At 36.0% G+C, this 12,117-nt stretch overlaps 1 pseudogene across 1 annotated transcript; it reads right to left on the reverse strand.

The window, feature by feature from the left end:
* Positions 1 to 5,258: 5,258 nt before the first annotated feature.
* On the reverse strand, positions 5,259 to 8,309 carry LOC143555612 (uncharacterized; annotated as a pseudogene). Its single transcript, XR_013139232.1, has 12 exons — positions 8,215 to 8,309; positions 8,092 to 8,111; positions 7,735 to 7,975; positions 7,532 to 7,627; positions 7,227 to 7,342; positions 7,023 to 7,103; positions 6,539 to 6,660; positions 6,388 to 6,437; positions 6,205 to 6,295; positions 5,635 to 5,670; positions 5,464 to 5,561; positions 5,259 to 5,375 (listed from the first exon to the last, which is right to left on the reverse strand). The product of XR_013139232.1 is annotated as an uncharacterized LOC143555612 (transcript).
* Positions 8,310 to 12,117: the final 3,808 nt, after the last annotated feature.

Below are 12,117 nucleotides of genomic sequence, written 5' to 3' on the forward strand. Positions count from 1 at the left end.
TCGAGCTGCATGCTTCGGTCCTATTTGACTCAGGTACCAGAACGAGTTTCGCCTCTACCGTCCTCTTGTGCGATAAGATTATTAGGTTTCGTCTTTATCCGCGCCCATTCCTATTGCAATGGGATTCGGGGACGAATCCCATTGTAAGGATGGTGAACTTGTAACGCCCGGAAATTTGGTTAATCGGCTTGATCGTTTATAAAAGTTTGTTTAAAAGGCGGGGCTTCATCTTTCTAATTAAGGAGCCTTTTTAATACATTTTAAAAGTCCGTTTATCCATATTTTGCTCAACACATCGCCTCTTATAATATGAAGGACTAGATTTGTATGTAACACCCGCTAATTTTCGTTTAACGTCATGCGAGTTATAGGGCTAGTATAATAACCGAGATTTAATCTTTTGTTGAGGGTCCTCATGGTACTTCCTAAAAGTTTATTTAATCATTTTTTGGAAACAAGTCATCTCAATTCTTAACTAGAAGGGCCAGAATTATAATATCCCTAAATTAAAAAAACCTACACCTTCTTATCTTGCTGTTGCGATCGGTGATTTTGCAGCCACCCCCATCACGTTTTTTATTCATCTTTCAGCCTATTCCAATTCACATTCAATAAATTACAGGTTAGTACTACACCAAGGAATGTCATTTTCATCATTAAATTGTTTATCGAACCCTAGAGATGTCATAAACATGTTAGGGTTTGAGTTTTTGTTATAACAATTTCTGACAGATTCATACTCGTTCATTGTTTGTTCTATAACTCAATGATAATTGATTGTTTTTGATTGATTCTAATTTCCATGATGTTCTACTTTGAGTCTAGTTTCTAGAAAGGTATAATTTGTAATTTTTGAATGAGATTTGAATGATTTATATGATTTTACAAAACGTATGTCAAAGCTGATGTAAGGAGTCAAATTCTGGTCTGTCTTCCCGACATCATAAATCTTTTTTGATATGTACAAATTGGTTGGTTCCACTTCTGAAACTTCATATTTCCAACCCAATTGGAATCGTTTAATTTGTTTTGGAATTGATTTTTAAACAAATAAAACTCTTTTGCTGCGTACTGAAATATCTACACATACCTTTCTGTGTTTGGTGAATTTTTATGATTTTTGTGTGCACTGGAAAAATATAACAAAAATATTTTTAGAAACCTAAGACATTTTTGAAACTTTGGTAAATATTTCATAATTGATTTCTATGATTTTCCTATGTAATAAAATACATCTTTGCATGCTAAAATCTGCATGTTAGACTCGTTATTGATCGAAACGTTCGTTTTAGGCTTAACCTGTGGCTTTCCAATTGAGTACCTTTTGGGGCTATTTAAAGTGAATCTCTTGCTCCGTCATCTTCTTAGGTATGTCATGTATATCATACTTTAGTATCATGAGCAATGAAGTCCATTTGATTATTCAATTGTTGATAGATTGAAAACTAGGATTTCGGTTGTCTAGATTGTTGATTGTTGCGTTTACACGTTGTTGAAGGGACTAACAACCAATTCAGATTGTGTAGCCTCGGTATGGTATACGGGCTGTGAAAAACTTAATTATTATGTCAATGGGGCTGAATTGGTTGTCGGTTGCTCAAACGGGTCGGTACAACACAAATTCACGTTTAATTGATAGTTTGTGCGTTGTATAAGTGAATTGACGACCCATTCAACTCGTGTAGTGTCGAGTGGAATTGTTGACTATAATTATACTAAATTTGGTCCACGTAGGGCTTAGCTGGTTTCTAAGTACATAAACAACTCGTTAACGCGCGTATTCGATACAATTAACAACTTTCAGGTGTAGTTTGGAAATCCTTTGTCCCTAGAATTAACTAAGGATGGTTTTGGTAATTGTGAGGCCTCGGGGGCTGATGTAATTGGAATTTGTATGGTTGAGGCTTTAGGTCAATCAAATCTTGTTAGAAGGCCTCGTAAGATAAACGAGTAGGTATGGTTTAGTTAGTATTTTTTATGTGCAATCCGATAGGCTTTTGATTTGTTGATTTGCTTAGAGGTTCTCTAGCTCGTTGTCATTTGTGTGCCTCGTGTCAGGTGAGTTCATGATGCCCCTTTTACCTTTTTACGTTTTGGGCTAGCATACACACCTACTTTGGTTTTTACTCGTTAAGCTGTTTAAGCGATTATACGTAGGCTTACTTATATTAGTTTACATTTGGAGATGACTTATGCATATTACTCTATAGCCTACGATTGTTAATGTTATTTAGTTCTTTATGACTAAGATATACGTGAGTAGGCCTATTGATGTGTGTGCATGGTGATTATGACCGAGTCAAATATATTACTCGGGTTCTTAAATCTCGTGGTGGGGAGGTCCGTGTTGCATAATCATCATTAAGACGGGTCAAACATATTGCTCGGGTTCTTAAATCCCGTGATATATTACTCGGGTTCTTAAATCCCGTGGTGGAGACCCGTCGTTGCTAAACCGTGATCGGGTCCAATATATTACTCGGGTTCTTAAATCCCGTGATATATTACTCGGGTTCTTAAATCCCGGGGCCGATTCTTAAATCCCGTGATGGGAAGGCCCGTATCATGTGTTTAGGTTTGTAAGCCGTGACCGAGCCGAATATATTACTCGGGTTCTTAATTCCCATGGTGGGGGAGCTCGTGTCACGAGCTTATGTCTTACCGCGTTCGGGTCAAATATATTGCTCGGGTTCTTAAATTCCGAGGTGGGGAGGCCCGTACGCGTGTTCGACCGTGAATATATTATTTGGTCATTATTTATTTATTCATTTGCCTATTATTACCTATACTGTTTATACCTATAATCTTTGAAATGATTTATGAATGTTGTTTATTAAAACTTGAGCTCACTTAGCTTTAGCTGACTTTGTGTGTATGTTAGTTTGACTTTCAGGTTAAGGATTGGATGTTACCGCTTGGACGTGCTGGAGACTACTCGGACGGTTGAAGGCATTTCTAGTCGAGGACTTTCAAATAAAACGAATATTTTATTTTATCTTTGATATTTGGGCACATGTTCCCGGTTTTGGGATTTTTAATACTTAACATTTTCCGCTGCTTATTACTCTAAACTGTTTTAATGGAATGAACTTGTTTGGTTTTAAATTTTTGAGAATTTTGGGTGTGATTACCAACTATAGGATTCCCGAGATTCGGGGTCTTACATCGTGTTAGGATCGGATCTATATTTCCACCGGGTAAGGATTAAGGAATGAACCAAGGTTGAACCAAATCAATTATTAGGCTAAATCTGGACTTATTCCTGCAAAACAAATAACCATAAGTCTCGTTACGGGAAGGACAAGATGGGGGTCTTCTCGTAACCACCCTCCGGCGTAAGAATAAGTACTATTTTTAGGAGATAAGAAGTACAATAGTAATGGATATAATGGAGTGATTGTTGTCCACCTTGCGAGGATGATGAAGGTATTTATAGCCGGGGGGTGGAGGGAATGTGACTGGTGGAGTTGTCATTGTCCAGAAGATTCTTCCTTTACCTGAATGAGCGCGTTTCACGCTCTGATAGGAGGAGACAGTTGGCCATGTCCATGGTTGTTACCAGGTCTACAGCTGTCCCTCTCTCATTGGCCGCATCGCCTCGTGCTCTCTATGAGGGAAGCAAACATCAATGTCAGGGAATATTGTGACAACTGTTTTCCCCTCCTAAGTGTGAACTAATGTTGTTTCTTTCTTGTGCCGGGGTTTATGCGGTTCGTGGATGTCTCCCACAAGTATTATGGATGACTTACTCAAGCTTGACTTTTATAAGTTTGATCCGCGGTATTATGAGTGATGCGTGGTCACCGTGGACAGTCCGCGGATTCCTTTCACGGGTGCTATTAATAGCCCACGGATATCTTTACTTGGTTTTTAGATCTCTCTACTACCCTACCTCTATAGCCTCTTATATGTATCATATTTGTTTTAATTCCTAGGTTTTAAATTTTTGCAGAAAATTGTGATCGTGTATGTTTTCTTTTACAGACTTCAAATTGATAGACGACTAAAACTTACAAATTTTTAGTTAAGTCGTGATTTTAAAATTTTAATTTGTTTTTTTATTTGTTTGTTGATTGCATATATAGTATGATATACTTTCATCTTTTTACACATGTGCTATGCATATCTTTATGATATGGCAATTTTCACGTGTGGACTCACACTAATCATGAAAAATAAAAAGAGAAAAAAGTTTTATTGACATTGTGAGATTTACAAGCTATACAATAATCATGAATTATCATGACGTTAAAACTAAATCTTGTTACATGTGTTTCTCAAACTAATCCCCTTCATTGAAACTAAACACACATTGTTATTTTTAAACTACAGTACCTTTTTGCACTTTTACTAGTAAAAAGACAGCCCCCGTCTATTATTTATTTGACCAAATACCTATTTTTATTAATTTATTTTTAACGGAATTAGTGAATCTAAAGTTTAAATAATGTTTTGTTTTTCAACTGAGTGATTGTAGCAGTGATTTTTAATATGACAAGCCTATAAGTGTATCTAAGGTTTAAATAATGTTTTGTTTTTCAGTTTAGGGGTTGTTTTAATAATCTAACCTAAAAGACTAAAATAAATGTAATTTAAATAATAGCTAAACAAAAATGGTTTCGTCCTGTAGTTGTTTATTACGTCTGTTTAACACGCTGAAGATCTCCGGTTTGAACCCGGTCTCCGGTTTGAACCCGGGCGAAGCCATATATGATTTTAGAAGACCTTATTCAGTGTTCTTACTATTTTTCTTTTTTAAACAACCTAACCATCCAAACTCCCCTCTTAGACACATCGTAAGACTTTTCTCACTCGAGTTTTCGTAAAGAGCACGACTACGAAAACTTTTTAACACCTTGGAGAGCTCAACATAACATCAAGATCTCAACATCTAAAAGCACAAGCCATGTTCTTTGAGGCAACACTTTTTATTGCTTAATTTGTTTTAAACCGAAAAAGGATACACATTCCATTTATTAAATATAAAGTACAAGTACAACCCATATAAAAGCATTTTCTATACATGTTTCCAACTTCCAACTATCATCAAAGGTTAACAAGTGTGTTCTTGATTATACAATAATAATTGGGCGTACTACCCAACCGACGTAAAGGCATACAATAATCTATGCATACATACAAGTCACTAAGTCAGCAGTGACTTAGTGACTACCATCCAGACTAACCAAATTAGACCCCAAAACAATATGCTTAATTAGCTTTTTTAATTATGACTTCATATAGTTGATGACATTGCCTTAGTTAGAGCCAAACTCTTTGTTCCATTGCTCAAGCTCTTCCCACTTGCTTTTTACAATGCTCGGTCGTATTACAGTCATCGCGCTCCGAAAATCACCATATTTTAATCGCCTCACCTAATAACACAATTTGAATAATCTTATCATAACATCATTAATAACTTCAAAAATAAAAAAGAAATAAAAGAAAAAAAAACAGAGTTACCTGATCAGCCTTAACAGTGAGAATGTTGGAACCGAGTTCTCTTTTCGGCATCATTGCTGCTTCCTCACATAAAGCTTGCAGATCGCTCCCAGAATATCCTACAAGATCAAATGATTAGAAGTCATTGTCAAAAAATGTTTTCTAAATATGCACTGATAATGAGCATCTTACCCTCGGTGTCTTTCACAAGTCTTTCCAGATCCCAGCCTGTGACAGAACTCGGTGTTAGAAATATAGATAAAATTATCGGTAGCAAATAAAATTCCATATTTACCCTTTCAAAACACTGAAATATCATATTTAGACATTCAATAGTAAATGAAATAAGTTCCGTCCCTCTGGTTTTACCCACTTTAACTAGTTCAGTCCAAAAAAATAAAAATAAAATAAATAATAATAACAATAATAATAATAATAATAATAGTATAATAATAAATAAACAGGGGTATTTAGTGTTAAGGACAAAAAGGGTTAAAAAAATCGAAACCATACTGACCAAGGGTTGAAGGTTTCGAATTTGGACAGAACTAATTAAAATGGTCAAACCACGTGGATGAAAACAGAATTTAACTCATAAAATAAAGTCGGTTATTTGCAACAAACTACTTGTTTATTCAGTGAAACACACTGTTACAAGTAACTGATTTAATTCATATCATGTTTTCGGTGATTAAGAGAGTAAATATGATGATCAAAATTAGAAGGATATATCTTAAGATATAAATGAAAACATATTCTCACTTGGCAAAGAATACTGTTGGCCCTTAAGCTTGTTCTTCAAGAGATTTCTTCTAGCATTTGCATCTGGTAATGGGATGTATATTCTCTTCACCTGATTCATGAGTTTAAATATAATTAAATAAAAATCACACATTGCAAAACAGAAATTAACAAATAACTGTCCACATGCACCAACACACTCACCAATCTCCTAAGGACAGCATCATCTAATTCTTGTGGCTTATTTGTCGCACCTGTGTGAAAAAAAGAAAAAAAAGCATGCATTAAGTAAAAGTAATATGATAAGTTAGAATTATCGTGATGAGGTTTAAATTAGATAATTTTTGAAGTGTACCGATAACAATTACTAGATCATCAGAGTTTGAGGTCACTCCCAAACTGAACAAGAAACTCTGATTTCAATCTTCTGCTAGCATCATGTTCGTTAGACGTTCTTGCTGACATCACACTATCAATCTATAAACAAAATACTTTAACCAATTAGATGCCGACCACAAGCTTTTCCTATACTCCAAAACTAAATCATTATGTAAAGATTTTGAGTTGTTATGTTGGAATGATAATTAATTATATTCTACACTTATTTTTCTATACATTCTTCACATAAGCGATTGCCAAAAATAACACGTCAAATCCAACTTTTCATAGCTCATTTTTTAGTGATTTATCCAAGTAGAATATTATTGGATGTTTGGAGATAGTGTGTTATTGTGTTACATGCTTATCAGCAAGACATGTAAAATTGGCGATTTATGCTTTACTTCATCTAAACATTCAGTGGATAAACTATGTATCATTAATACAAAGTAGTAGCTTACTTCATCCATGAATATCACGGAGGGTTGTCGGGAAATGGCAACTGCAAAAAGAGTCCGAACAAGTTTTTCACCTTCTCCCACCTATTCCAGTTACACATAAGCATATATATGAATGAGAATATAGAAATATGCATATGTGTGGGCTTTGATATATATGTTAGCAAAACATGGAAAATAGAATGATGAAGAATATAAAAAACATACCCATTTTGATGTCAAAGAGGAAGCCGAGATGTTGAAAAATGTTGCTTGTGATTCTGAAGCAATGGCTTTGGCAAGCAATGTCTTGCCGGTGCCAGGTGGACCAAAGAGAAGCAAACCTAAGACAGAAATTCAGAAAGAAAAACACAAGATTAGCTATGAAATGATCTTAATGAAATGATCATTCAAGTATAAGAAATGACCTTAATGAAATGATCATTCAAGCATATGCCATATGAATTGAAATAAATAGGTAAATAAAAATACAAATGCAATAAGGATGCATGTATCCTAATTGACAACAATACCTTTAGCTGGTCTACGAAGGCCTGTAAATAGGTCTTTTCTTTTAGCTGGCAAGATAACCATTTCCAGCAAAGCCTGTTTGGCTTTATCGAGACCAGCTGCAACCACAATACACCATGAGTAAATATATAAATAAATAAATAAAGTAAACAGAAATAATAAACAACCAAAAGAATGAAAGATAAATAATGTGATAGCATCTAACCAATATCTTCCCATTTAACGGATGGACTTCTGTCTACAATAACAGAATTTATCATCTCAACTAGCTTTGGATCAAGACCACCACTTGATTCTTGAACAGCTTTTGAGCTAATCAGTTTGTTTCTCTGAGTCGGTGTCATAGCACCGCGTAAACTCAGACCCGAAGACTTTGGTGACACAACTTTTGTAGCATTAGACTTTGATGGAGAAGCCACATTTGTTTGTAACTGAGATGATGCTTTCTGCACATAGTAAATATATACAACATTCGAAACAAGACGCACACATTACATGATAAAATTATATGTTTTTTTCAACATGGACATCAAACTTACACTTCAGTTAGACCAATCCATACCTTGTTTATCGAGGTGCCGCCTGACAGGATCAAAAGTGAAAAATGCGGCATGAGTAAATAAAGAAAAGAAAACAATCATTTCAAATCCAAAGAATACAAACATAATAATCTTCATCTTAGAACCTGATCAATTGTTTAAAGTTAAGAGTCTCTCAGAAACTTGGCCCTGCCATTTTGATATCTTTTGACGATACGATTTCACCTTCTCTTGTTCTCTGTTGAGTGAAGTTAGCAACCAAAATATAGTGATCGTTAGGCGTGCAAACAAACCAAACTCTCAGCAAACTGTTCGTGAACCGTTAGGCAGGAAGTTCGTCTATATTTGTTCAACCCATTTAATTATCTAATTTTATATTTTTTAATATATATTTGTTACTTAACCTAATGTGTGTGTATATATACAGGGGAAGGTTCATGTGCATTTTAATCTTAACATGAGAACGTAGGAGATAATTCCAATTTATAAAAAAATGAGAACGTAAGAAACAATACCAACTACAATACCAATCTACATAAACAATGACTTATAATAACAAAGAAAAAAACCTAAAACTTACAAAAAAATAATCAAAATCAAGAACAGAATAATAACAGCAAATACTTAAAACAGCAAAAGAAAAAATCTAACGATAACAACAAAATATAAATCAGCAAATACTACTTATATCGTCTCATAATCTAAAATTAGCAAATACTAACAAAAAAATTAACAGCAAACACCTATAAAAATAAACCTAATAATAACAGCAGGTTGGTTCTCACGGTTTTCTTGTTAAGAATATAGAAAAAATTCATTGATAATAATAGTTACAATAATACCTGTTAGTAATATAGGAAGGTACAGGTGTAGTGATGGCTTCGCCTAATATCCGTTGGGCGTTTAGCCAGATCGAAGTACCCTTTCAGCTTATACGCAGCGCGTTCGTTCTCCACACCTTCTTTTCCTTCTTCCATATTATAACTACTAGGGTTTGGGGTTTGATTAGACAAGAATGAATTGAAGTGGTCGATTAGGTCTCGGAAGAAATTCATAAGTAATTCAACATCTGGATTATTATTATTATTATTTGCGATTTGGGGATTTTGGTTTAACAAAAACTGACGATGACTTTTGAAGAGTGTTGTTTATAAAAAATTCAAGTAGTTCGGTTTAAGAAACAGGTTAATAGTATCCGAGGTATGAGGGGATATAGGAAACACGACCAGTTAGTTTCGTTGAATGAGGGAGTCTCCTCCAGTGTAAGAGAATTAGTGATTTGATACGAAGGCGAGGTGACAAGGGAGTAAGTATGAAGAGAGGGTAAAGAAAATGAGACGACAGCAAATATGACTATTACCGTTAGCTTCTAAGCTTCCCTAGCTTATGAATGGGTAAGAGTACCCACGCCAACAGCCTATTAGTCAGAAGTATCCAGTTGCACCTAGGTGTTTATTGCTTATGGACTCAATGGCGTGCCTCTTCATAGACCAATGCATATACCCATTTTGCTATTTTGGGTTTGTTAACTGAAGCCCAGGAGCTGGAAAATGTTTCTTTGTCTTGTGGTCTGGAAGCTAGAAGCTTGTGGTCCGAAGCTTCCGCGTTTGAAACTTAGGACGGGAAGCTAGAAGCTTCTTGTACCGACCTTTCGATTATTATACTTATTTTAATTCTGGTAGCTACTCCTGTTGCAATTGACTAACTTGGCGGTTACAGCAGGAGCTCACTATATCTCTAAAGTAACAGTTGGCCCTAGAAATGATCTCTGCCTTCCACCTATCCCTATATTTTTGGGACATGAAATTCAAAAAAACCCCTTTATGTAACTCCATAGAACCGACATTCTATAAGTTCTCCATCTTTTTCGCCATTAAACCTTTGGATCTTCTAGTGTTCTTTGACGGTTTTCCCCCCTTTTTGCACCTTTAAAAGGTACGATCCTCCTTCATTCTAATCTGTTTTCAATTGTGGGTTCTAAAGCGGGCATGGCTATCTAATATTCCAAACTATCCAATGCAGAGCTTGATCGTTTCTGCTATATTCCAAACTTTCCAAGGCAAAGCTTGATCGCTTCTGCTTAGAGTTCAGAATAGGCCCTGAGTTGAACCAGAATTGCCCGAACCTTCAACCCCTGTTTCTAGTTGTCCTCTTGGCAAGGTTGCCCTTTATACTCGTTATTTTGACCAGTCCAACCTTCGATTCCCTTTTTTGAAGTTCTTTCTAAGCGCACTGGAGTATCATAGCGTCTGCCTTGGTCAACTGGCTCCTGTTGGCACCGCTAGGATCCTACATTTTGAGGTTGTTTGTCGTACCCTCAGTTATGAACCTACCCTGCCCATGTACCAAAGGTTCTTTCAACTTGCTAAGAACGGAAATTGGTTCACCGTTGAGAAGACTCGTTACGAAACCAGCCTTATTTCAAGCATCGTTGGTCTTACCTCTACCTAAAAAGATAAGTTTTTTTTATATGTTAGCCTCAATTTTATCATTTCCTCCTGTTTGGCGGAATCATGAACTTGATTTGAACCCTCCTGAACCTATGGTTGAGGACCTTGATGCTATTTTTCTAAAGAAGCTTCAAGTTATGTCCTTCAAGCTTCGAACCCTCCTTGAAGAGTTTCTTGTGTACTTGGGCCTTAGTACCAAGTGCCCCAGCCCTCAAACTGAACTCAAGATTTTCGATGATGGGAAGGGTATGTTATTTTTCTTTTTCCTTCTTGACCCTTCCTGAGGAAACCTTTCTTTGTATTTGTAGATATGAGTGCTCTAAAGTATATGGATCTTGAAGATTTTTCTTCTGTTACTTTCTTGGCTGTTGAGGTTACTGTCGGTCGCCCTAACGTTGTTGAGCAGGCTAGGGATGTTCGTTTTCCGAGGATTATGTTTCTACCTCCACCATTGCTGCTTCGTCGACCAAGGATATTGTTAGGAAGGTTGCTCCAACTTCCTCTAGAAGCAGCAAAAGGTTGAAGGCATCCTCTATTCCTGTTCAAAGCTATTCATATGCTAATGCCATTGACGTTGATAACAATGATGTTGCCCCGGTTTCCTGTAAGGCCCCGTTCTCGGTAACCCTACTTTGGCGTTGGAGTTACTCATAAACACAGTTCTAAAATCAGAGTTAATTAAAAACTTTTGCGGAATACTAAAACATCAACCATCATATTACAAAACGACAAAAATCGTGTCTTAACAAAAGTTGAATTGTCTTAACATAACATCATATTTCATAACATTTCTTCCCCGAGATTCTAGTCTTCCAGTCCCTACCATATGCCATCCTCAAGCCAACTCTTTTAACCTATTTACCTGCGTGCATACTAAAAGTCAGCTACGCTGAGTGAGTTCTAGTTAAGCAGGTAACATACATTGCATTCATATTCTTACACATGTTTATATATATATATCCGAAGACACATATTACGTTCGTTCTTACCTTCCTACTTCCATACATTCATAGCTTTACTTACCTTCACTATTTTTATACATACATAACCGTTCTATGTTTTAAAGAGCCTTTCGCCCTATGATCTTCGTAGATACTATTAGGTTCTACAACCCTTTACTCTTCGCATATATTATTAGGGTATGCAACCCCGTACTCTTCGCATATAATATTAGGGTATGAAACCCCATACTCTTCGCATATATTATTAGGGTATGCAACCCCGTACTCTTCACATATATTATTAGGGTATGCAACCCCGTACCCATTCAAGTATACCTGTCTCATCAATCATTTATATAATCATCATATAATAATAACATTCAATACATAGTCATACACGTATCATAAACTTACCATTCAAGTACGTATATTATCTATCACATAGGAGTATGCACACAGCCCTGAAACATAACACACAAAAGGGGCTAGAACTCACCTAAAGTCGGTTTCTCTTGCCATTAAAGGTAATGCCCTTCCTTAACTGTGCACGGCTAACTGTACAACACATTACGCGTGTCAATTGTCCATTACTACTAATTCTTACATCTAAGTTAATGAAACCCTCAGCTAACGGGGGTCCAGGGGCAGCGCCCCTGGT

Source organism: Bidens hawaiensis, unplaced genomic scaffold (genome assembly GCF_021521415.1).
Source record: "Bidens hawaiensis isolate Kalapana, Puna unplaced genomic scaffold, B.hawaiensis_p1.1 tig00018213_1, whole genome shotgun sequence".
NCBI classification, from domain to species: Eukaryota; Viridiplantae; Streptophyta; class Magnoliopsida; order Asterales; family Asteraceae; genus Bidens; species Bidens hawaiensis.